Source organism: Girardinichthys multiradiatus, chromosome 12, assembly GCF_021462225.1.
Source record: "Girardinichthys multiradiatus isolate DD_20200921_A chromosome 12, DD_fGirMul_XY1, whole genome shotgun sequence".
NCBI lineage: Eukaryota > Metazoa > Chordata > Actinopteri > Cyprinodontiformes > Goodeidae > Girardinichthys > Girardinichthys multiradiatus.
Genome location: NC_061805.1, coordinates 12,608,395 through 12,634,200, shown reverse-complemented (window position 1 = coordinate 12,634,200; position 25,806 = coordinate 12,608,395). Strand labels below are relative to the sequence as shown.

At 40.0% G+C, this 25,806-nt stretch overlaps 1 protein-coding gene and 1 long non-coding RNA gene across 2 annotated transcripts in view; one reads left to right on the top strand and one right to left on the bottom strand.

Moving 5' to 3' along the window:
• zmat4a (zinc finger, matrin-type 4a) overlaps nt 1-25,806 on the top strand; it is a 277,406-nt gene that overhangs the window by 237,394 nt on the left and 14,206 nt on the right. The gene's annotated exons all lie outside the window — the stretch shown is intronic.
• Nucleotides 791-1,776, bottom strand: LOC124878434. Its single transcript, XR_007040767.1, has 3 exons — nt 1,369-1,776; nt 1,101-1,182; nt 791-878 (listed from the first exon to the last, which is right to left on the bottom strand). It is a non-coding gene; the product is annotated as an uncharacterized LOC124878434 (long non-coding RNA).

The following is a 25,806-nucleotide window of genomic DNA, read 5'->3' as shown; positions in this document are numbered from 1 at the left end:
TCTCACACTACTCTCCAATTTTGCATTATTTGCTGTTATTTCAGCTTTTAACCTTGTTCTCTCTTTTCTCTTCCTAGAAGCTACACCTGGCCTGACTCTGTGTCTACCTGTGACACCTTTCTGGAGGGGGGAATCGTCCGAGCTTCTGCTGGCAACAACTTAATGCTCACCCTCTACCAATGATCCACATGGCCCTGTCTTTTAGTGTTTAACCCTTTCTCTCTCCTAGACATGGTGATTGACTGAGCTTTACTGTGACTAACTCTATGTGCTCTCTTTCAGACACTAACCTTGAAAACTGGCTCAGAGTTTCTGTTCTTTCTTTCTAGATGAAACAACTAAAGGAGCTACATCCATTAACATTTACTTTTCCTTCCCATAGAAAGTACTCCTGGATCAGTGCTTCTTTATTCTCTTTGTGTCTCTGCTCTGTTCTCTCTAAGCCCCAGTCGGTCGTGGCAAATGGCCGCTCACACTGAGCCTGGTTCTGCTGGAGGTTTCTTCCTGTTAAAAGGGAGTTTTTCCTCTCCACTGTCGCTACATGCATGCTCAGTATGAGGGATTGCTGCAAAGTCAACGCCAGTGACTGTCCACTGTCTCTACATGCTCATCCAGGAGGAGGGAATGTTTGCAAGTCACTGACTGGATGCAATCTGCTGGGTTTCCTTAGATCGAAAAACTTTTTATCCAATTTGAATAAATAACTAACTTTGACTACACTGTTCAATGGTTAGGATTAATTGGAATGTATGAACCTGACTTTTGTGAAGTGCCTTGAGACGACATGTGTTGTGAATTGGCGCTATATAAATAAAACTGAATTGAATTGAATACTTAACTGAAGAGAAATCCGATGATCAACAAAGGAAACTATGCATCTAAAACAGACAGAGAGCATTTAAATTTAAATAAATTAGTTCTACAGTGTAATAGAGACCATCACAGTGTAATGACCACTCACCCTACAGACAGTGTCATTATTTGTATGTAACGTTATGCCAATTATCCAGACAGAGTTAGCTATATTCTCTCATCAGGAACAACAAATATTATGCAGAATCTGTGCTAGCAATCTAAATGAAGACCAACAAAAATATTACCTTCTTCTCCTGTTAGTAGTCCAAGGTCCAAAACACTGCTGGGCTTGGAAACGTGGAGCTACAGGAGCCACCGAACTTGGTCCTGTGTTGGTAGAAGAGTTTTCAGCATGAGGAGCATCGGAGCAATACTTTTGTCAGTGTTTACACAACAGTTAAGCTAGGTCGGGATTTGATGGCCGGGTTAATAAATTGTCCAATTTCTTTAGAAAACAAAATTTTTACTTTAATAAAAAAAAAAAAAAAGCGGAATAAAGAAAATATTTTTTACCTTGATTTACTGTTGACACCGCCGAACTTCGGCTAGCTGCTCCAGCACGAAACAGAGATGCTAATTCTGTCTCAACCGAATCACTGCGGGGGGTCAAAGAAGCTCTTTCGTTTAAGGCGAAGGTCACACTGCTTGTTGCCTCCGGTGATGATAAAATACTATTTAAAATTGCGGCTGCTTGACCTATTCTGTCTTTACTCACGTTGCCATTAGCCATGTTTCGCATTCTTCTCTGGAGCTCATAGTTATTGGCCGATAATTCGCTGCCACCTACTGGACGCTCTGTATTAAAGCAATGTCGCTCAGTTTGGGATCTACGCATGCGCAAGCCAACTTTTACCCCGCCTCTTCCGTGACAAGTTTACCTCTCACACAGACAAGTACAAGCCTCTCACTCACAGCACAATGAACTCTTACGCGTACATGTATTGTAATTCATTCATTCTACTACAAATTACCTCATTCACTCTTATTAGTTCAGACACACACATGTATTCCCTCTCATTCAGCCTAGTATTAGTTCACACACACGTATACCCTCTCATTCAGCCTAGTATTAGTTCACACACACCTAGATTTGACCTCTCATTCAAACCGGCATAGGTGTTTTAGTGTGTGTCACTGTGTCTATAGTAATGTATGCAACAGTTTTAGTGGTGTGTGTGAGAGAAAAAATTGTTTCTGTCCTAAACGGCACCCCATAAAAGGACCTTAGAAGGTACATACACTACCAGTCAAAAGTTTTTTGAAACACTTTCTCATTGAATGGTTTTCTTTAGGTTTTTGACTATTTACATTGTACCTAGATTCTCACTGAAGGCATAAAAACTGTAAATTAACTCATATGGAATTATGCAGCAAACGTAAAATTGTAAACCAATTTTAATTATGTTTTTTTTTTATATCTTAGATTCCTTAACTAGCTGCCTTTGCTGTGATTAAATTTTACATTTTGGCCATCTCTCAATGAACTTCTGGGAAGTTCTTTTGAAAACCATTTCAGGTGATTATACCTCATGAAGTTCTTTAAGACAATGCTGATGGTGCAAAGCAGCAATCAAAGCAAAGAGTGGCTATGTTGAAGAATCTAAAACATAAAAATGTTTACTTATTTCACATGTTTTGCTTACTATATAATTCAATGTGTGTTGATTCATAGTTTTGTTGCCTTTGTAAATAATAATTGTCAGGTTCAAACAACCTAAAATACTTATAACATCACAAAAAGAAGAGAAAGACAAAGAATTAGTTATTTCACTCGCTGCGAGGAGAACGGACAGGGATGTGCTTTCAGTTACAAATCTCCTACCGCTCTGAAAACCATCTGTTCGCACCTCTCTTTTTATTATGTTTGGGGGTACCCTAGTTACAATGAATGTCGCTCTCTAAGAATGGGAAAAACAGCTGCATCGTAAACAGGTCATAAACACCATTATCTTGTAACAACACACTTCCACAGTCTCCACCATCTTAAGATCAGTGTGTCCTCTGTTCAGCACAATCAGCCACCTTCTTTATGACACCCTCATCTGTGACTGCTTCCTTCTCAGCTCCATCTTTGATCCTTGCCGGCAGACAAACTCATCACATCCTTACTGTTGGAAAATATGTAATACGTAATATGTAATATGTATACTTAATAGGGTCTGCATTGCTATGCTCAAGTTAGGATTAATAATGTGTGTAATGAAATATACTGTGTAACTTAGTGGCTTGCTCAAAACAGGTGTGTGTGTGTGTGTTTGGATTGGCTATAATCTGCCCTGCAACTGTGAAGATATTTCTGTACATGTCTGCAGAATAACAGGAATGTTGTGAAGGTCCAAAAGTAGAATAGCAGGAATGTTGGGAAGGTCGAACAGATAGCTGAATGCCAGGTGTAAGAGTGCAACTGACACTCGCTAAAAATATATGTTTTTTCTTTGTATTTGTACACGCCTTGCTTTTGAATAAAAACCCTGTCTTTGGGGAGGAAAAGTCAGAAGTGCTGTGGTGACTCAGCTGACACGTCTCCCCGGCCGGGCGAAAGAAACTGTGTTTCCTTGTATTATTTAGTTTAATAAAACAGTATAGCATAGGACTTAGCTTTACCAAAACAAACGAGCACGCAGGAGTTTCTGGGAACAACTCCATCAACTTGGTGACTCCCAACGTGATTTTGGGAAAAGCAGAGAGATTTGGATAAAACAGAGACCACGAACGGACATCTGACACCAAGGGTACCCGTCACAGCATATTAAGGTAAAGTGGAAACCTGTTTAAATCAAATTCTGCTTTTGGCATTTTTCGATAGGCCTAAATTAAATGGTGTCTTATGTCCAAGTAAGTGGAAAACTGTGCTAAATTTATTCAATAAGAAAAATGTAAGGAAATCTGAACGAGGTTAAATAATAGTATTAATAGTTTAAAAAAAAAAAGAGGTTGAAGATTTTTTCCTGAGTTTGGCAACTCCACATGTTTTTTGACGAAAATTCATTATTGTGTTGGGTTTGAGGCCCGTAGTGTGGGAAACTACGAATTCTGAAAGTGGTTTTAAACAGCGTTTGAGTCCCTCTTGAGAAGGGTTAGAGTCCCTCAAAACGGGGTTTGTGTCCCTTGGAATTAAGGGTTAAGAAAAGAGGCCACATTAGGTAAGTAGAGGGGGAAAAAAATCCTATTTTACACTTTATCCTTAGCAGGATACAGTTTGAGATTGCAAAAAACCTCAGCACAAAGAAGCAACAACTTTACAAAACAACAGCATGCCGGGAACGGTGAAGGTGGTGTGAGGGGTGCATATGTTTATCTTGAGCATGTGTGTGTGTGCAAGTGAGTGTGTGCAAGTAAGTCCATGAAGCACTGTCCCAGAGGCCATTGTCCTTGATGGTTCGTTGGAATACATCAACCGGCCAAGTTCTGAGCAGGTCCACAGATGTCCTCAGGGAAGGGAGGGGGCAGAGGGAGCAGAGCGTCATGTTTACATAACTTCCAGGAGAAGTTGAAGATAGCCAGTCATCAAGGCCGTGCAGGGGAGCCAGATTCAGAAAAACAATAATTATTTGGGTTAGGCTGACTCTTAATTTTCCGTCAGCTTGAGAGTCTCGCTGGTGCTTCTCAAAGGCGAATCCAAACAGCCAAATTCCTGGTCTTTCTGCCAGATTCGAGCGAACAACTTTCTCCAAGATTTATCCCATTTCACTCCTGAGTCCAGGAACTGCAACCTGCCTGCGATCCTGGGTAAGGATCACATCCAGTCTGCGATTCAGCTCACGTAACATCTCAGTCTGAGTGCTGATCGCTCTGAAGATCCCATCACATATGCCAGGCAGCCTTACAATGGCCAGAACAGCTGCTGACATTCTCCGAATTTCTCGATATGCCAGGTAACCGCTGACTCCAAAAAGCAGAAATCCTGATATCAAACATCCAATTATATACACATCTTCCACATCCTCGACTGACATTATCGACAGACACACAATCCTCCACATCTGCCAGGAGTCCATCGTGTATCCGGAGAAAAATGTCCCGTCCGGGCACGTGGGCTCTCCCGACCCCTGTCTTCTCGTCGAGAAAATTTGATCAATTGCATTGAGAGACCAGCTGACCAAATCCATATTTTGGAAGAATTTGGAAGATGTGCTAAAAGAGGCTCCAAAAAAAACACAAGACACAGAGCTGAAGCAGGGCAGATATGGGAGGGGTGCGGGTGACAGAGGAAAAGCGTCCACCTCCACCGAGAGCAGGAAAAGAAAAATACATGAGCTGTTCACGGAAAATATAATCTGTGATACAGACGTTGTCAGGAGGATTGAGTGAGAAATAATTTGAGTGGAGAGGAGCGCTGCGGTCAGCAAAACTCTCATTGCTGTTGTGTTAATGCAGTTATTTGTCTGGCGAACCTCGCGGTGTTAACAAGGACAGATAACTGATTGCTGTTTTGATGTATGATTGAGAAGCATTGGAGCAAGTGAATTTGAACTGAATAAAGATGGAAGGAGAGTTTCACAAGGTGTGAATACTTTTAAGGTGTGAATACTTGAGCGCAGTGCCCCCCAACCAGAAACTCAAATCATGCAACCACGCCTCCTCCGCAAAGTGGCATCAAGAGGGGAGCCTGGGTTCTATAAAAACCAGATGCCCCTGTTCCATCACCCTGGAACCGGGGGCCAGCACAAATATAAGCCTTTTTCCCTGGGGGAATCTTATCACACTCTGCGACAAGCTCCCACCCATAATTGAGGGGGTTTCTATTTGGTTACAAACTTTAGATTCCCTGACGGCAGGCAGCACTTTGGCTCTAGGTGACTACCGCGCGATTGCAGCACGTTGCATGAAACCACACACCTGTAGAGAGGTTGAAACTACAGCTCACACCACCTTCGCCCTAGATTCAGACCCTTTCACTCGATATTGCCAGTGGATAGGGGACGCTCTAAGGGACCTATACCCTGTAACCAGGGGGTGCACTATCCCTAAATTTGAATGGAATCCAAACACCAATCCAAGAGAATATTTGGATCAATGCAAATCCATGTGGCAAACACAAACAGGAACTAATCCAGCCAATGAGGGCTCACAGAGGGATTGGTTCAGAGACGCTGTGCTGAGAGGTTTATCCACACAGGTTAAAACCAACATGGAAGACAATCCTGATTTGCCAGGGGCTGATAGTGGAACGTGTGATCGCCATTTAATTCACCATCTATCTAAAATAAGAGAGGAACATAAGAAGGATGAGGAAGAACTTAAAGCATTGCAGACTCAGTTACTAAAAATGCAGTTAGCTGAAGCAAAACAAAAAGCAGGGGAAAAGAAGAAAGAGAATAAAACCACCAAAATAATGTATGAAGGTGCTGTGTCCCAACCACCACAAGCTCCTCCATTTCCTGGCCACCAGAACACGTTTGCACAGGGGCCTATGACCTCTGGTCCTCATCAGGCACATGCTGGTCGTTTCTGGGGACGAGGTGGGCCCAGGGGAAGGGGATTCCAGCGAGGGCCGCCACGGAGGTGGGGGAATGCTGATGTGTGTTACTACTGTGAAGAGCCAGGCCACTGGTCTCGTGAATGTCCATACAAGAATGGATGGTATGGTCCACTTGCAAGACCAGCAGGTCGCCCCCGCAGAGGGAGAGGTGGTCCGCCACGTGGAGGCCAACAGCAGCAGCCTTCACTCCAATTGCCAGCCTGGGATGAGCCCAGTCTCTGGCCAGACCACCACTGAGGGTCCCCGCAGAACCCCCCAGACCGAGGGATTTAATCCAGCCCTTACCCGATCCTATGGCTGACATTTACTGGGTCTTGCTACACCCAGAAACCACAGCGTGCAGAGGTGTTCTCTCTTCCTTCCTTCGGTGGAAATCCTGGATCTCCACTCTGGCACCCTATATTCCTCCCCCTGACCCGCCGCATGTCACCCTGTTTTATAACAGAAATAACTGTGAATGCTACCAGGAAAGCTTTGCTGATGAGCTGGAGGGTAAGACGTGGGACATTGTCACCACTGACATTTATGTAGCTCCAGAAGGCGTTGTCGCCTCTGTACAGTTATCCAAAGAACAGGAAGGGTGGTAGACAACATGGTAGAGAAAAATCAGATCACCCACTGGCAACTGCAGTTGTACAGAACATGCCCTCCACACTCTGGGCAGAAGGTCCCACGGACGTAGGTCTCATACACTGTACTCCCATTACTTTTCAGCTTACTTCTGATCAACCAATCTGGAGGTCCCAATACCCTCATAAACCCGCTGCTGAACTCGGCATTAAGGACACAATTGATGGTCTGTGGAATGCCGGTGTATTAGAGTTGGCTGACTCCTCCCCGTGGAATACACCTATTTTACCAGTTGAGAAAAAAGGAACAGGGAAATGGAGAATGGAACATGATTTGAGGGCCGTTAATGCAGCACTGTCCACTCATACTGTCCCTGTTCCAAATCCTTATGATGCTCTCACTAATCTTAATCCTGAACATGCATGGTTTACATGCATTGACCTGGCCAATACTTTCTTTTGCCTGCCTTTAGCTGAAGAATGCAGGGACATTTTTGCTTTCACCTATAGATCACATAGGTACCAATACACTCGTTTGCCACAGGGGTTTGCTCTCTCCCCAGGAATCTTTAACCAAGTTCTTAAAGACTCCTTAAAGGACTGCCCACTCCCACCACACACTACACTCATCCAGTATGTTGATGACATTCTCTTGGCCACTCCCACTGTCACTGAATGTTTGGAGGCTACTGCTGCAGTTCTTTCACATCTGGCCAAGACAGGCTACAAAGTCAGTAAGGCCAAACTTCAAATCTGCATAAGACAGGTGGACTTCTTGGGCAGGTGATCTCCCAGCCAGGGACCGGTATGTCTCCTGCAGTACTTTCTCATCCAAAACCACTCTTTGTGAAAGACATGTTGTCATTTCTGGGCCTTACAGGATACAGTAGATCATTTGTCCCCGGCTACACTGATCTCACAGCTCCCCTTAGGGACCTAGTGAAAAAACAGGACATGAGAAATCTCACTGCCCCCTTGGAATGGACCACAGAAGCTGAAGAAGCTTTTATCACTCACAAAACAAACTTATCTCAAGCTGCGCACTTGGCACACCCTGACTATAGGGAAGTTTAAAACAAAACAATAAATGTCTGTGATGAGACAAACTTTTTTTTGTCGTGCTCAAACTGCTCAAACAATCTGTTACAACTGCATGACGGTGTTTGGTCCAGTCTAAAAATCACACTGAGGAGTAATTTCTTTCAATAGAATCAGCTGTGCTAGAGCAGGAACACATTTAAAATGTGCAGGGCCCTGGCCGTTAATAATAAGGATAATAATATATTTATTTAAAAGCACCTTTCAGGACACTTACCGTTACCGTTGAGGTTTAGGAGATGGACAGCCTGACAAACGTACAGGCCAGGCAAGGCAAGTAGAGTGTTAATTAGAGAAACAGCCAAAAGGTCCATGGTTACTCTGATGGAGCTGCAGTGATCCACATCTTAGATGGGGAAATCCATGTAGAGCACATGGGAAATTTGTGCTATGGTCAGATGGACCCAAAAATAAACTTTTTTTACCTATATGCCAAATGCTATGTGTTATGCAAACTGGCACTGTAGATCACTCTGAACACACCATCCCCACAACATAGTGGCGGTAGCATCATGCACTTTTGTCAGCAGAGACAAGACGCCTTCTCATAGTTGATGAAAGGAAACCTATTAGAGGCTGCAAAAGACTGGGTCAGAGTTTCACCTTCCACTAAGACAACAAGCAAAAAAATGCATCCAGACCTACAGTGGAATAGTTTACATCAAAGCAAATTTATGCCTAAATATAATAATTCACATTGCATGTTGGAGACTTTTGTTTGCTGTACAGTTTAAAAATAAATAATCACATTTCTATCCACTTCACAATGTTGTACTGTATTTATCTATTACATAAAGTCCCAATAAAATGCATTGTTTCAGTTGGTGATGATAAAAAAAATCTGTAAATGTTAGTTATTATTAACACTTGTTCAAAACAATATTCATTGTTTTTAAAATAATTGTGACAATTATATATTCTATTCTTTGAAATCCTGGCTCATATCTCACATTCTAATTTGGGTTCATGAGTATTCTACATTGAGGTTCATTAACCCAGCTGAAAGTTGTCTTTCTAACATCAGCAAAAATCAAACTGTGCACTGCAATTTGCTCGGCTACTCATTAATGGCACACAGAGCTGACCTCGTACAAAATAAAATTTAAACACTGGTCTCAGCGGTGGGATGAGGCACAGCTGCAAGTTGTGAAACTCCTCACTCATGTAATTATTTGGCAAATTAAATTAATTCAAAAATAGTGGATTAAATAAATGTCTTAAGACCTTGGTGGAAGTATTCTGTTGAAACTTGGCTTTACAAGTAGCAGAGTGTTAAATAAGAAGTCAGGAAGAATGTTGTGTTAGGTAGGTCAGCCTCATTGAGTGAAATTATTATGCTTTATCTTAAATCACAGGGATTTTTCCAAATGTTACTGGCAAAGCAATTAGTTAAGATTTTACAGCAAGGTAAAGCAGGGACATATTGTTATAAAGGAGCCTTTAGCAGCCTTTCTGTGATTGAGAAGTAGCAGTTCGTATTACCCAGCTCTGCAGTAAACAGGATTTCACCAGTATTTCAAAACTACAACATAATTAGAGTTTAAACAGTGTTTAGCAATGTATAGCACAGTTAGCAACAGTAGCAGCACATGCATGTATTACGTGAAGAGCTAGTAGACCCATATCTTAACTGTGAGATTTCCAAAAGACTGCCAACATGTAATAATCCAGAGTATTCTATGATGGATAGAATTTGATACTTCAGAAGGAAACAAATAGAGCAACTTTTCTGTTAGAAGCTGGACTTCTTGTTGTCTGCTGATGTCTAATACATGTTGTGGCAGCCTGAAAGAACTGTTATCGTGTCTGTGTAGCACATTAGGTTTTCATTTCTAGACGTTTCTTACACCTCTTATGCTTTGTCTAACTAAAAAATTAAATAATTCACTGATGCTATAGGTAGGTGAGTATTTTTCCCAAAATAACAACCTTTATGCTTAAATGATACTTTTTCAGTGTTAAGTCAATAAAAAACTAAATACTACACAATAAATAAAAATCTGGGGAAAGCAAATATGCAAAGGATATGCTTGATAAATACTGGGAAAGATCAATTTAATAAAAAGTCTGGTCTTTTAGAGAAAAAGATCAAGAAATCCAGTGTAGCTCAGGCTCTTCAATTTACATTACATTGTATAATTTTTTTAGACGTTTCTGAATGTCTCGAATTTCCAATAAAAAACAACATACTGTAAGAAAATCTTGCTCATATTTGCTCACTTTAACAACTGGCTTCTGTGTTTACCTTACATTAAAAATCTCTGAACAACCAGGGTTTGTTCCAGGGACATCATTATTGCTTCATTGAGATGGATTACAACATGCTGCACCTGTGTTTCTTTTTTGGGCTGTTTTTCTTCAAGATATTTCCAGTTTCCAACCCTGCCAGGACTCACATCTGTTCTGGCTTTGTAGAGGCACACAAACAAAGATGCAAAAGTATGGTTTTCCTTACTTACTCCCTCTTTGCTATATCTACATTTAAATTGGAGAGCTGTGCTTCATAAACATACATATTCATCCAAGCCATCTTTAATCTATTTTAGCCTCTTTGTTTACTGAGACTGGAGACATATTTGTACACATATGGCTTTTTTACTCACGGCGTATTTCTTAAAGATTAGGGTCAAAAGGCCAAGCCTATAATGAGGTTCAGTGTTGTTTGTCAAAGCAACTGATGTAGTGATGTGGAACTCCGATTGCGGGCATCTCTACGTTCCACTGAACTTTTCTAGCTAAATACGCCTTGCAGTCTGCAGGACACACATAGTGGGATGCTCCTGTTACAAAGCAGTGTGTGATTATTCTGCTTAAATCACCTGAAGACATCTTGTAATTCCCACTGAAACTGAAACCACACTGTTTATATGCTGCAAAAATAAATAACTGTTATGGTTTCACCTCCTTATACACCGTCACCATATATTGCCCCCCCCCCACAGACTTTGCAAAAAAATAATTAAGTGCCACTTGTTCTTGTTGTCATCACCAGGTGTAGAGTTTGTTGTGGAATTTTCTTATCAAAGTGGGTAGAAGTTGACTCATAACAAGAGAAAATCCGGACTTTGTCTTTATAAGTTTTATTCAAAGGCATTCAGCGTTTGAAGACCCTGACACTGAGGTTAGTCAGTGTAACAGAGCCCCGATCAACATTTACACACAGTATTTATACCAAACATGACAGTGTTATCTCAACTACAAAAAGTCTGTATTTTATGACCCCAGACCCTTCTTGGGTTCAGAGGTGACAAAGTTATCTAGGAACCCATCTGTCCTTCCCAACACATCATCCTAACTGTGGGTGTTAACCATTAAACTTCTGATAATGGCTTTTACAGCTTCCTCCCTTAATACAGATGCGCTGAGGAGTGAGGTAACCCAAATGTCATACACTTTGGAATGCTTACTGCAAGAATTTCCATTACAACTCCTTTCTTCTGATTACAAGATAATCACAACTAAAGGAAAATTCTGTAAAACCATCACCCCTCTCAACTAACAGATAATCCAAAACCATTCTATTTGTAAACTCATCGTTCTAATAGCCTACTGTTCCGTAGTCAGAACAGTGAAACTTTCCTCAGATAAAGCATAGATTAAGAGTTAACACAAAGGGATCTGGGACCAAAGATCCTGAAATAGTATAAGGATCAGTTCTGATAGGACATGACTCAAATTTATGTCTGTTGATTAAAGCACATAAAACAGATATAATAGCTTCGCAACCTACTATCTTCCTAAGGAAATAAGGTGTACTTTCCTCCTGTGTAATACAAATATCTGGATCTTTAATCGGATTTCTATTACCCCGAATTCTATAAAGAGTTCCCGTAGATGCACATGTTAAATTAGTCTCACTAGAAAATCTACTAACATTTCTGCTTTCCCTTACAGTATAATTCCTCACCCAAGGAAAAATGACCTCCACCAGCTGGTTATGTTGCCTATCTGGAAAGAAAGTAGTATCAATAGGAACAGGTACTAAAAATGGTTGATCATTAATAGCACGGGGAATCAAACAACAAACATAGCAACTGTCATTTCTAATCTTCCTCACAGTTTGATGCATCCGTTGCCACCAAACATTATCAGTATGATCATAGTAGTCAGAAAAGTGATGAATCTCTCTTCGAATCTGCTGATGAGTATTATTAGCATAATTCCTCAGATTAGCCTTACATTGTCTTTGCTGTACCTTTTCCCAAATGAACACCAGAGTTATAAAAAGACTTGCAATACCAATCATTAGCATCAGAACAGACCATCTTCCATATAGCTGCATCGTGACCTTGAAGTGGAATGTCCTTTCTTCTGGTACTGAAAGCAAACAGTTTTTTCCAAGGAAAACAAATTATAAACACAACTTAAAAAACAAAAAAAAAACAAAATCCTGCTGTCTCTCCTGAGTGGCTTCAAGCTGCCCTGTTACCAGGCTGGTACAGGTGGGCGGTCGTAAGAAGCTCCTCTAGAAATATATTTAGAAACAGGAACTCTAACCTGCTGGAAGTTAGGCTTCCATAGTCCAACTAAACAACGGTGGAAATGAACACATTCAAATTTGTAATAATACCATAATGATAGATATCAAGCAATAACCATGAAAGTTAGATAAAAGCATCCGAGATTTCCTCCTCAGAGTCAGTCTCGCTGTCAAAGTGGGAGAAAAGAAGTTGGTTGATCCTTGCTGTCCAGGCAAAGGAGCCCCTAGTAGCCACCAAATGTTAAGAAATTAAGGAGAATAAGCATCATGGCGCATGTTTGACTGTCTCTCTGTTGCAGACGTCGCCAGTCCATCATCCAGAGAAAGGTTATGTGCAATGTGTAGAGGTCTTCCCTGTATGTTTCCTATGTGTCTCTCACTGTGGTGTGTGTGCAGTGAGGCAAATTACCTTATGATTTCTAACTTTCAGGCAATGCGATGGCCTTAAGTAGATTCTGAAATAACGTTGCACTGCCCAAGGGATTATTGTGCCCTTATAAGAACAGTGTTCTTCAACCACCTCTTCAATCAATCGCCAGTGATCAGCTTACAGTTCTTTGTCTTGTGGTGGTCCGCTGTCCTCACACCTTTCAGGCCGTGGATGATCCAGTTGGAAGATGACTTGTGCCCTGGAAGCCAGATGAAGCTGGAGGAGCTGGAGCTTTCCTGCAGCTTTCCTTGGTGTCTAGTAGGATCTGATATGGGCCATTCCAGCCCTGGACTTCCTGTGTTTTCTCCTAAATTCTCTGACCAGAATCCAGTCGCCAGGAATAAAGGACTGGAGGGTGGAAGTGGCTGTTTCTGGTAATGCAGCCTTCACCGTCTGTGAAACTTGAGAAAACACAGTGGACAGGTTTTGACAGTAAAACAACATCCTATCTTCACACAAAGATGTGGAAGAAAATGATCTTGGCAATATCCCTATGTCCAAATTAGGAGACCTGCCACACAGCACTTCAAAAGGACTGAGATTTGCCTGTGTCCTTTGTCTCAATCTCATATAAGTGTAAACAGGGCCTTCACAACGCTTGGCTAATTTTCAATTCACAGCCCCATTCTCAAACCTAAGTGCTTAACTACATGAACTTCATCAAAACATCCAACAAAATCAAAAGAATTGATCTTCTGACTTCACCTGATATACTAGCAGTGACCATCAGCTAAATATTCTGAATATCAAAAATGTGACATGATGTTTGAGGAAGGTCTGATTACAGGTCAATATTTCCATAGTTTCAGAATACCCAAAAATAATTTCAAAAATGGTCTAATCTGTGGAGATGTAAAATTTCACAAAAGAATCAACACCATAATTTCAGAGAGGTTTTCAGAATGTGGTCTTAGGGAGCTATGCACCATTTATATAAACAAAGTACAACGTCTCTCTTGCATTGTCACTAAGTCCTCACTGGAGGTATGAGCTACCCTTTTTCCCATGATTGCTACAACTTTTGGAACCCCATGTTGCTTTATTCTGACATTCCCCTCTTCTGGCGCAGGGTTCAACCCATGCGACAATCCAGCAAAAAGTTTGTACAAAAATGTTCTAGTAACCAAGATCACATAACCTAGAACCAAATAAATGAATTCTGACATAACTATGTGTCACTATGAATTTAACAAAAGCAACATGAAGAAAATCCAGATGTTTTTAACTGCAATTCAGTTCCATTAACAACTAAACACAAACTTTAATTATTCAGTTCATCAATGTCTCACCTAGAAATTAGTCACATATCATCCTGATTTGTCTTGTATGAAGATGAGTTTTAGATTAATGGACATCTAATGTAATTCAGATGCATGAACCCTACAAATTTGAATCTAATAAATAATTCCTACCAAGTATAAAGTCATGACTCTGATTCTTTATCAAAAATATATTTCTTACGTTTGCATATCTTGAACTGTCAGCTAGCTTAATGGCACCAGGGAAACTTCCAATCTAATAAATCACTAATGATTCTGCATGCAAAACTAATTCTTCAAACTAGTTTAAACTATTTCATTAACCTTTTAATAGTAAAACACATAAATCTAAAAGTCATCCTATATCCAAAAAAACATGTTTTTAAGGCAACAATCACTACAAGCATTTTGATTCTATTGTCTCTTAAACAGTGTTAAAACTCAGGAAGGGAGGTACTGAGCGTTACCATGGAAGCAAAGGCATGAACCAACCTGGTAGGTGGGCGGAGTCAGGCAGAACTAACCTATGATTGGCAGCCTATGGGCGGACCCACAGTTTCTTCATTCCAACCCATCTTAGTGAACCTTAAACTGCAAAACTGTTAACATGCACCTACCTCAGACACAAGCTGCTTCTTAACTCTCCTGAAAACTCAAAGTTTTAATCAATCTGGGATTTAGAAACATTATTCTAAACATGGATTATTGTTTCATGCAACATATAAACAAACATTCATTCCAACAAACACAAAGACAAAACATCAAAGACAGACAAATGGCCAAATTTGAAGCTTCAAGAATTCAAATACATTTTTAACAATCTCTTTTCAGAATATGTTTTCTCAGCCATATCTTTTAATGCTATAATTGATCAATTTTGTTATGACAATCTTCAGGATCCTTTTTTAAAAAGGAGTGCACATAGTCCAAAAAGATCTATTTAGAAGCACAGCAACAGTTTTCTCTTAAATGAATCCAAATTTACTGATGCTGAAACATTTTGCTAATTCTTTGTACTGTAACTCTATAATAATAACTACAATCCTGAGAGTTATTGTTATAATTCTCTTTTTGTTTGGCTCAATTTGATCGCAGCTGTATTGCAGAATTTCAGGTTAAATGCAAAGAAGTATTTTAATTCAATTCAATTCAAATTCAAAGATACTTTATTGATCCCCGAGGGGAAATTAGAAAAGTCGGCATTTACATTTTTATGGTATACCCAAACTAAACAAAAACTGCAGTGTTTGACTTAATCAGAAATTAAGATAAGAAGCTTGTCTCCAAACTGGACGTTTTCCCACATAGTGTTTCAAAAAGAACAAACATCATTTTCTTTAATTTGGGCTATTTAAATTTTGAGAGTTGGGGAAAACTTATTTCTAGAACCCCTCTTTAATAATCCAAATGCTGATAAATGTTCCAATATTTTATCTCTTAGTAATCTGAAATTACCTTGTGTACCTTTGTATTCATATGTATTCTTTTAATCTTTAAACCCTAAGAAATCAAACAAGGAGACTGGAGTTTGAGCCGACCATCCTCTTTAGTGTTGAGAGGGCCTTTATTTCTTTTCTTTTCCTAGAATGAAGGATTTTACTTGTCTTGATTCTGTTATAAAAATCCTAACTTTGGTTCCAAAACAAAACTCTTCAACCCCAATTTGTGTTCCCCAGAGTAGAAACTTTGAGTATTATTGCATTTCAAAGCCACCAAATGACTGGAACTCATCATTGGCTTAAATCTGTTTTAATAAGTAATCGGTCTACCTTTAATTAAATATTATAATTTTATGGACCCAAAATCTATGGCTCACAGGCTTCAGGAGTCCAGGAACCACAAGTTGAGTACTACTGCATTGAACAATGGTGTAAACTTTCTGCAGAGATTGAAGGATTGGCTAAATATATTATTTCTGCTTGGACAATGATCAGATTTAAAATTATTAGTTCACAGCTCCTAATTTACCTCAGATCATATTTGCTTCTAACACAGTTCACAAGAAGCTTCAGACAACATTATGCTAAAAAGCCAAAAACAAAACAAAACAAAAACCCAGATCTGTTTTAAAATAAAGAAAAAGCATGCTTAAAAAACTTGATACTGTGGTGGAAAGTAACTCCACATTTCTGAAGGCCTTTTCATGCAGAGTCTTTTAGGGAACATGAGATTAGTTAAATTTTTGTGTGGTACCACTGTCCAATCAGATTCTTTCTTACTTTCAAAAATAACCCAATTTTTTCCATTCTCATTTTAAAGGTTTGTTTTACCAAGGGAAATGTGTTTAACAAAACCAATTACTCTCAAAGTTTTAAAAGTTTTAGCCAGTGATATCTTAGAAAACAACAAGTGTTTTAAGATTCCTATGCAACACAGAACTGATTAGGTTTCTCTTTCCTTCCCCAAAGGGAGAAAAAAGGAAACTGCAGAACCAAGCCTGTCATAGTTTTTGTCAGGACCTGATATAAGGTACAGTGTAAATCAACATGCTGCATGAATCAGAAGAGGGAAGAAAACCCTAATATAACCTCTTCCCAGCAGCTGCTGTGAAAAACAATGAATTTGTACTTTCCACAAGCGTCAGTTAGCACTTGCGGACAAAACTGCACCAAACTGTAAGTACTGTGTCAGAGACTGTATGAAGACCATTTGCAGTAGAACTAAGCCTGTTTTAATGAGGTCTCTACCCATTAGATTTATGGGATACAAACTCTGACAACAGAAAATAATATCTGAAGGAGAAACCCATCAGGTTTTACGCATGCGCTGGGTTTTAAAAATGCTCCTTCATGAGATCTGTCCAGAGAATAACATAGAAACACATGGTTACTGCTGAGTTTTGGAGATGTTGTAACTTCCTCTGCTTTTAATAACTTTCAATAACTAGAATAATTGACCCTGAATAGTCCACAAGAATTAACCGGGAAGTATCAAATGAGCTAAGTTATCACCCTTTTAAAGATACTTTTCTAACCCTAAAATAATATTTTAACCCGCTATATCTGTCAACGTCAAGCAAGCGTCACATGAGCAGCGGTTAATAAGCGTTCTTCGTTGCAGAAAATAGGAAAAGATTTATGCAAATGTGTGTGTGTTTGTACGTTACCCCCATCAGTTTCTAAATCGCTCCAGAGTTAGACTGTCATGGCACAGAGTTCTCTATCAGTCCAAAAAACAACCCAGGCCCTTCCCAGGTCTGTTGGTGAGACATTCAATCATTCTTTGTCCACTTTAACTTCTTTCAGGAGGGAGAAAGAAGAAACTTTGCTCCGGCCTGTTTCTCTTCTGCCCGCATAAGATGCTTTCAGTATAAATCCAGTGCATTCACTCTTCTGGCTCTTGCAAACAGCATGGATCGTTGTCCATCTCAGTGGTGCCAGACTTCTTCTGAGTTTCGTTCTGGAAACTCACACTGCGATTTGCAACAAGCAGGCAGACAGGAAGGCAGATCACTCTCTTTCAGGCCATGCTGGAGAAGCGTCTCTGGCGGAGTAGCCATGGAGAAGAGCAGGTTTCTAAAAGAAACTCAGACTCAAAAACGCAGATGTTACACTCAAATCCCATATATGTGTGTATTTGTGTGTGAGAAAGGCAGAAGAAAAAGTTTAGTATAGGTTCAGATTTTGCACACATAAATATTATCAGTCAGTTTTCCACCTTCCTGTCACTTTCTTCCACAACATGCATTATACTCCTTTCTAAAACAACTTTCTTTTCGACTCTCTAATGTCCCTTTTCACTTTTTCCTTCTTTTCCGACTGATCGCAATATTTAAGACAAACGAAACTTCCTTCAGGAAAGTTTTAACTTCTTTTTTTTTTTACTTATTTACACTCAAATTTCCATACTGTGAAAAACCAATGTTATCTTCCAAATTAAAGCACATTTAACACAATCATCCCCACTTTTTCCTTTCATTAGTTTATAAATCAGAGTCTGAAGAAGGAGGCACCCCTGATGCCTCAAGATTCCGGAACCATTTTTTTTCCTTTTTACCCGTTCAGCGGCACGTCTGCCATCTGGCTTTTCTCCTTTATGAGGTGTAGAAAATTGCTAAAAACCACCCGCAAAACCCTGTGTTCTGCTTTATCCCATTGTTACCAATGTGAACCTCCCTGCAATTCCTTTACAGGGTGACCGGGCCCTCAGCTGATGTCCTCCCTCTCGCAACTCTGGAACCTAATTAATTAGTTAGGAGATGATGGTTAATGTGTAATAAAAATAATAATATACATTATATCATACAGAGCAACTTCTCACCCAGATATATCTGAAGACAAATAGTTCGGATCCAATCGGCCAGAAGCCGCAGGCGGGCACCCGGACTCCCCTCTGTAATATGGAAGTGGACTGAGGACAACTCTCAGGCTGGCCAGGCGTCCGTGTTCCATCCTGCGGTCTCCTCTGGCACGTTAAATCCTGTTCGTGACGCTAAAATTGTTGTGGAATTTTCTTATCAAAGTGGGTAGAAGTTGACTCATAACAAGAGAAAATCTGGACTTTGTCTTTATAAGTTTTATTCAAAGGCATTCAGCGTTTGAATGACTCTGTCACTGAGGTTAGTCAGTGAAATAGAGCCCCGATCAACAGTTACACACAGTATTTATACCAGAACATGACAGTGTTATCTCAACTACAAAGAGTCTGTGTTTTATGACCCCAGACCCTATTGGGTTCAGAGGTGACAAAGTTATCTAGGAACCCATCTGTCCTTCCCAACACATCATCCTAACTGTGGGTTTTAACCATTAAACTTCTGATAATGGCTTTTACAGCTTCCTCCCCTAACACAGATGCTCAGAGGAGTGAGGTAACCCAAAGGTCATACACTTTGGAACGCTTACTGCAAGAATTTCCATTACAAGTTGCCTAACTCACCTGCCTTGAGAGTTGTTTACTTCTCTTCGTTGGCCTGGATGAGCTGCTCCTTTTTCTTGGGACAGAAGCTACTTTGCGTTTCATGGGCCTTGAGGCACTACGTAGCTGATGGGCAGGTGGCTCATACCCCTCATCTTCTTTGTTTTCTGCACAATTGTCACTGCAGAAACAGAAAGATATATGATGAAGACTACATTTATCTGAATGACATGCTAAAAATGAAGTTGCATCTGACACTGGCTTATAATAAGCTTAGGAACACAATTGTAACACTGTAATGACACATCATATTTATTTTGTAACCACAATAGTTTGCAGAATAGACTTCTCACCTTGAAGAGGATATAGCCTCAATCCAAGTAATAGAAGGCTGGGTCGTTTCAGTGCCAGATGGTCCTGCCTCCTCCTGACTGTAAAAATACAGATAATAAATTATTTCCCACTGTACACAAAAAATAATAAAATAACATACAAAAACAATGATGTAATTCTGTAACAGTAAATTGGTATTGGTAAAGTGTCAATGATATAATAGTTATACAACAGTCCTTCAACTACTTCCACAAACAGCCTGTGCAGTACTTTTGTTGTAAAGGGGGATGGGGGGTGTTGTTTCATTACCAAGTTTTCTGATTACAAGATAATTTATTTCTTACTGTAATTACATAATTATAGCTGCAATCAGCATTGGGCTGCCCTTGCAATTCAGCGCAGCTTGGTCTGTGCAGCGACCGCGGGAACCTAGCATCGGCGTCTCCACTCAATTGACGAGCCCACCCCTTGATTCCGCACGTCACCACTAGGTGGCACTGTGAGCAACCTGTCATTCAATCATCGGTCATGCCTAGTTCTGCTCTGGCAAGAAGCATTCAATATTTGGGCAAAATCAGACGTTCGGACGGAAGCTCGCTCACTTGGTTGTGTGTGGGCAGTGCTAAAGTGATGTCATTAATTGTCTGTGCCAACATGTTTAGTATTTGTCCATGAAGATGCATACCAAATTTGAAGTGGGTCTGATGATTAATGAGGGAGATAAATTGGTTAAAGTTTTCTAGAGGGCACCATTGATCCAAATACCAATGTCATCCATTAGAACTGGGGATGACAAAGAAAAACAACTTGAAGCTTGCGTGAGTGAGAGTTCAAAAGGAGGACATCCAACAGCAAAGGGTATGACTTCCTGTTGACTTCCTACCAAATTTGAAGTGGATCCGATGATATATAAGGGAGATAAAACGGTTGAAGTTTCTTAAGGGGCGCCGTTGATCCAAATTCCAATGTAAAGCAACAGAGCTGTTTTGGGATGACAAAGATGAATCATATTCAGTTTGGAAATCGGACCATGCAGGTGTAAATTAGACCATGCATGTGTAAATTAGAGCCAAACGTAAGACTATGGCACGATGTCAGATTTTGCACGGCCACACCCTCCAGCAAAACATCTCAGTACTGGAGACAAACTTTGACCATCATGTTATCTGTCACTGGGGAGAGTTTCATGTTGATTAATTGAAATGGATCAAGTATGGACCTTCCATACATGACAGTTCCTGCTGTCAGGGGCGGGCTTCAGTGACGTCGGCATTTGACCATTGAATATTGTTCGGGGCCAGATGCGGCTCAATCTCAGAGGTTTCATGTGTCTACGACATTCCTTGTAGGAGCAATAACAATTTTGTCTTTTATGGCGAGAAGTCAGATTTAGAGGCTTGGCTATGTCCACATGCTTTCATGTAGCAAAAAGCTTTTGATAACTTTTGATCCCCAGTACCTTGAGAGTATACTGTGTCATTTTGAAGTCTGTAAGTCACAAGCTGTTCACTCAGATCGAACACGGTAAACGAGAGAAAATGGCGGCTTTCATTCAAAATGGCCGACTTCCTGTAGGGTTTGAGCAATGGCTCCAAGAGACTTTTTTGTAGGTCCTGAGAAGTTACATTTGTGTACCGAATTTCAAAATCCTCGGTCAAAGCATGGGGCTGCTTGTTTTATTGCTACTAGGGGGCGCTGTGGATAAATTAGGCCACGCCCATCAATTATTTCACTGGATAGCTTTAGGAGGCTGGACTAATATCAATCATATTGAATTCTGTGATGATCTGATGAAAAATTTGGAAATTACAGCCAAACGTGAGGCCATGTTGTGACGTCAGACTTCACCACGCCGCCACAGTTACTCCCTCGAGTCAAACCTCTTAGTACTAGAGACCAACTTAGACCATTCTGTTATCTATCACTGGGGACAGTTTCATATTGATTAGGTGACATCGGTCAAATATGGACCTTTCAGAGTACATTACACTTCCTGTTCTCAAGGGCGGTGCTTCGATGATGTCAGGATATGACCATTGCATATTTTTTGGGGGCAGATGTGGATCAATACCAGAAGGTTTCGTGTCTCTGTGACTTTCCTTGAAGGAACTATCACAATTTTTTGTTTTTTGGCGAGACATCAAACTTTGAGGTCGGACTCCATCCCTTCAACAGGCTCAAAAACTCACAATTTTGATAACTTTAAATCCCCCATCCCTTTTGAGCAAACTAAACCAATTTCTAACCAATCGATCAAAATCTCTTGTAGTTTGATCAAATATAGAGGCTATAAACCGCAAAATTGTGGTCAAAATCGCAAATTCAATCCAAGATGGCCGACTCCCTGTTTTTTTTTTTTTTTATAGAACATGGTTATAAGAGTGTTTTAGGTAGGGCTCGGGGAGTTCTACAAGTGTAACGAATTTCATACCTGTATGATAAAGTAAGGTCAATGAGGAGACTGTTTTGAAAATGTCCAGAGGCCGCTATGGAGCCATTTTTATTGCGACTTTGGCAAAACCCCAAAAATACATAATTTTAAATCAGATACACAGGATTGATGCGTGTGCAAATTTTGCTGAATTTTTGAATATGATAAAGCCTCCAAAAGGCAATTAATTTAAAGGATGAATATTAGTGAGAAACAAAGCGATTACAATAGGCATTTGCAGCGCTTAGCTGCTCGGGCCTAACTTCTGTAATAGTTATGTTTCAAGCTGTCCGTAAAGCGAAAGTTAATCCCAGATTTATAACCTCGGTAAGCGCACAGGAATTACGTGACCAGAAAATATCATACATAGACGTGCAATACGTGCCAGCAAAGGTGGAATTCCCTACTGTCCATTGGTACCGAAAAAGACAGGGTGAGGAAAAAGCATATGTGTTTCCTGTAGTTACATGTAGAGTCAGATATGCCTGAAGAATCCCTGAGCATCATATTGTGTTGAAATTGCTGAAAATACTTGTCCAAAACAAATTTGACGAATTGTTTTACCATCATTAAAGTGTCCTCCTCCGAGGTATTTAAAAGGAAAAAACGTGTCTACTTTTACAGACGGGGAAAAATGGGCATGGCTCCACACATGCTTAAGGCAGGTTTTTGGACTGTGGGAGAAACCAAGATACCCGGAGAGAATTCACACATGCATGGGGAGAACATGTAAATTCCATGCAAAAAGACCTCAGGCCAGGATTCAAACACAGGACATTGTTGCTGCAAGTAAAAAAAAATTTTACTGTCCGGAGATTACCCTATCACTTCTCTGAACGTACAGTGGTTCATAAAATGAATTAGATAAATAGTTTTACTCCTGATTACAATACTTAAACAAAGCTATATTAACCCCTGTATTCGAACTATATGTGTCAATTAAGAAATAAAACGAGGGGAACTATATGTCAGAAATTTTAATAGTGATTAATAGTGGAGATGATCACACGTGGTGTGTGTTGACACTACATACTACAAAGTAACCTGTGTAAAATGTCAATCTCAGCAGTGGTGGATAATATCAGAGCAATTTGGCACTAGAGCTGTGATCAGTTTCAGATTTGTGTGTTTATAACCTAACATAAGTGTACAATACAACATTCTGTAAAACAGCTTTTAAAAGTGATACAAAAACAAAACAGAATGGGCTTCCAGCTAGCACTAAACTCTGCTATTGAACCAAAAATGTACTGTACCCTGACTTTAAAAGGTATGTACATGCCTGGTTGTCAGAGTTGAGGGTTTGGTGGCAGGACCCAAATACAGATCATGGCGAGGAGGCCGCATGGTGAGTAGAAGACGTTTTTAATTTAAAGACAACGACTTACAGGCAAGTAGACAGGGTACAGTACAGGCAGGTAGTCCAGGCGTAAAGTCAGGAGACAAACAAACCACAAGGAGGAACTCGGCAATACAAGGGTTAACGTGAGGAACCAGCGGGGAACAATGAAAACTAGAGAACTTATAAACTGAGGGGAGTGGAGTATGGACCAATGAGACGGGGAGGCAAGTAATCAGAGGAAACATGTAACAGGGTTGGACTAGGCTGCAGTGAACTGAGGGAATATGTTACTATGGAAACGGGAGTTAGAGAACGCAGAGACAGGAGGGGAAAACTAAACTAAACTAGGGACAACTCTAGGGAAGAGAAACCCAAACATGAGCTAACAAAAATATTAACTCTAGGAAGAACTAAACATGGGCATGGGGAAAAGCTAAACTAATGGAAAACATACCTAAGGAGACCTATATAAATATAAACCCTAACATAAAACACAAAACTAAATCTGGAAGGAACACTAACTGGACAAAGCAGAGAACATGAGGAACTGGGCTGGGAAAGAACAACTAATATTAAGGGGAACAAGCAACTGGGTAAATTCTAACAAAAGGGGTCTAAAGCCAGGTGGAAGAAACTAACAAAACTAAGCACAACGCATGTGTAAATAAACCTAAATAAACTGCTCAATCAAAAACAAACACAAAACACAAACAAAGTCCAAAATGGCAGATCCTGACACAGGTAAGTTAAACTTTAAAAAATTGCAGGAGTTTAACCAGTATTGGAATGTGTTCAAATCAGTTGGAATTTGCATTTGAAAAGATTACTTAACATAGTATTTGGTTGATTTAGAAAAATCTATTTATCTTCAGGTAAATCAAATATGGTTGAATAGCAGAATGAAAAAAGAATAACGAATGATATTCTGGGTATGTTTATTTTGAATTCTCAAAAGGAATTCTTGAAATTACAACAGCAAATAAAAAGCTTTCTTAGACGGAAAGATACAGTCAGCATTGTTGTCGCCCGTCAAATGGTTGGAGCAAAAACAGCAAATGTAGACTTTCTGATGGCAACACACCCATTGACAGCTGTTAATCTGCACAGCTGTCGGTTGTTATGGTAACTATGCGACCTCTTATAAGTATGGGCATGCTGAAGCTTCTTTCGGGCCTAATCTAGGATTCTCACTGGTGCGTTTGTCTGGGTAGTAGGAATTGTTCAAACAGGAACCCTGGAATTAGGTGATCTGGGTGGTGGATAGTTGGGAGAAGTTGAAACTGGTTCTTTCCTGCTAACCGCTTTTCCCTAAAGCTGACAGATTCGGCTTGACTGTTCAACATACTCTCTCAAGTCAAATTCCCTCTGCTCAATAGCCGAAGAACCACATCTTGTCACAAGCTCTGAAGAAGACGATGGCTGCTAGGTCGATGACCTGTTAGCAAGTTTCTCTGGCTCTCTTTCTATAGGCATACTTACACTTACTGAATAGCATACTACCTAGGCTTTAGAGTATGCATCTGCACTAGTACATTTCCAGTTGTTTTCCTCTTTTTCTAATGTTTTTGCAAAGTAAGGGAAATAATAGTGTCAGCTGCCTCATCATTACAATAAGAATTAAGATATTACTGAAAACTCTAAAGTTTTTGAAATTAAACAGAACTGCTCATAGAGCCCATAAGTACATTTCTTTCCTGTACAAAACATCTGGTTTCGAGCAATTGTGTGATGCTGAATGATGTCAGTCCTTTTCTGAAAAAATTATAAAAGGCTCCACCTTGAAAAAGTTTGTCTGTATAATAAACCTGATTAAACTTTCTACATTGTCTGTATTTGCTGCTTCCACCAGAGTCACTAACAAACCCATTATGACAGCTCTCCTTCCTCTGTTCAGTCACCCGGCAATCATAATTGTAGGACGATATGTGTGGGGATAACAGAATGTTGGTAAGTTAGGGTAAAAAAATCTGTGATAAAGGATGAAAGCCGTAGTTTAATCTTGTTGCTGAATAATATCAGTATATTACCATTTATTCATGCAAAGCCCAAGTCATTATTCTGTCCTGTATATTTAAATCCGACCGAGCCTTTGAAAATAATGGACCTGTATAATAATGCTAAAAGCAAATGACCTGATTCTATTGAAAGAACCATTTCCGCCTGTAGATTTTTTTAATTGCTTGTAACTGTGAAAAATGGGACAATATAGTTTGCTGATAGTGCAGCCACTCAGGTAGAGCAATTGTTCATATTGCAGAATAAGTAGAATGTTTTGAAGGTCATCCCAATTGTCCCACCATTGGTACCTTAGAGGCACGTTTTGTGACATTTGTTCCTGATACAATTCATTGCAAGCCAGTTGGGCAACTATTAATCATCAGAACCAGTGTAAGATTTGGAAAAAAGAAATGGAGATTTACTCCACCTTCACAGTTAGCTCCCTTGTATTGGGGCTGGAGGCTTGACAACACACACTGAGGTGAGAAGGGTAAAAATAGCAACTCAATCTGGAGCACAGAAAACAGAAAATCCAAGTAAAATAAAGGGGGTTTAGCTTCAATGAAACATATCTAACCTCCAGAAAAAACATATTTTTTGCGGCAGAGTAATAAAGCTGAATTCCAAAGATATAATATATTAATACTGTCATAATGTAACTGCTAACAAGAT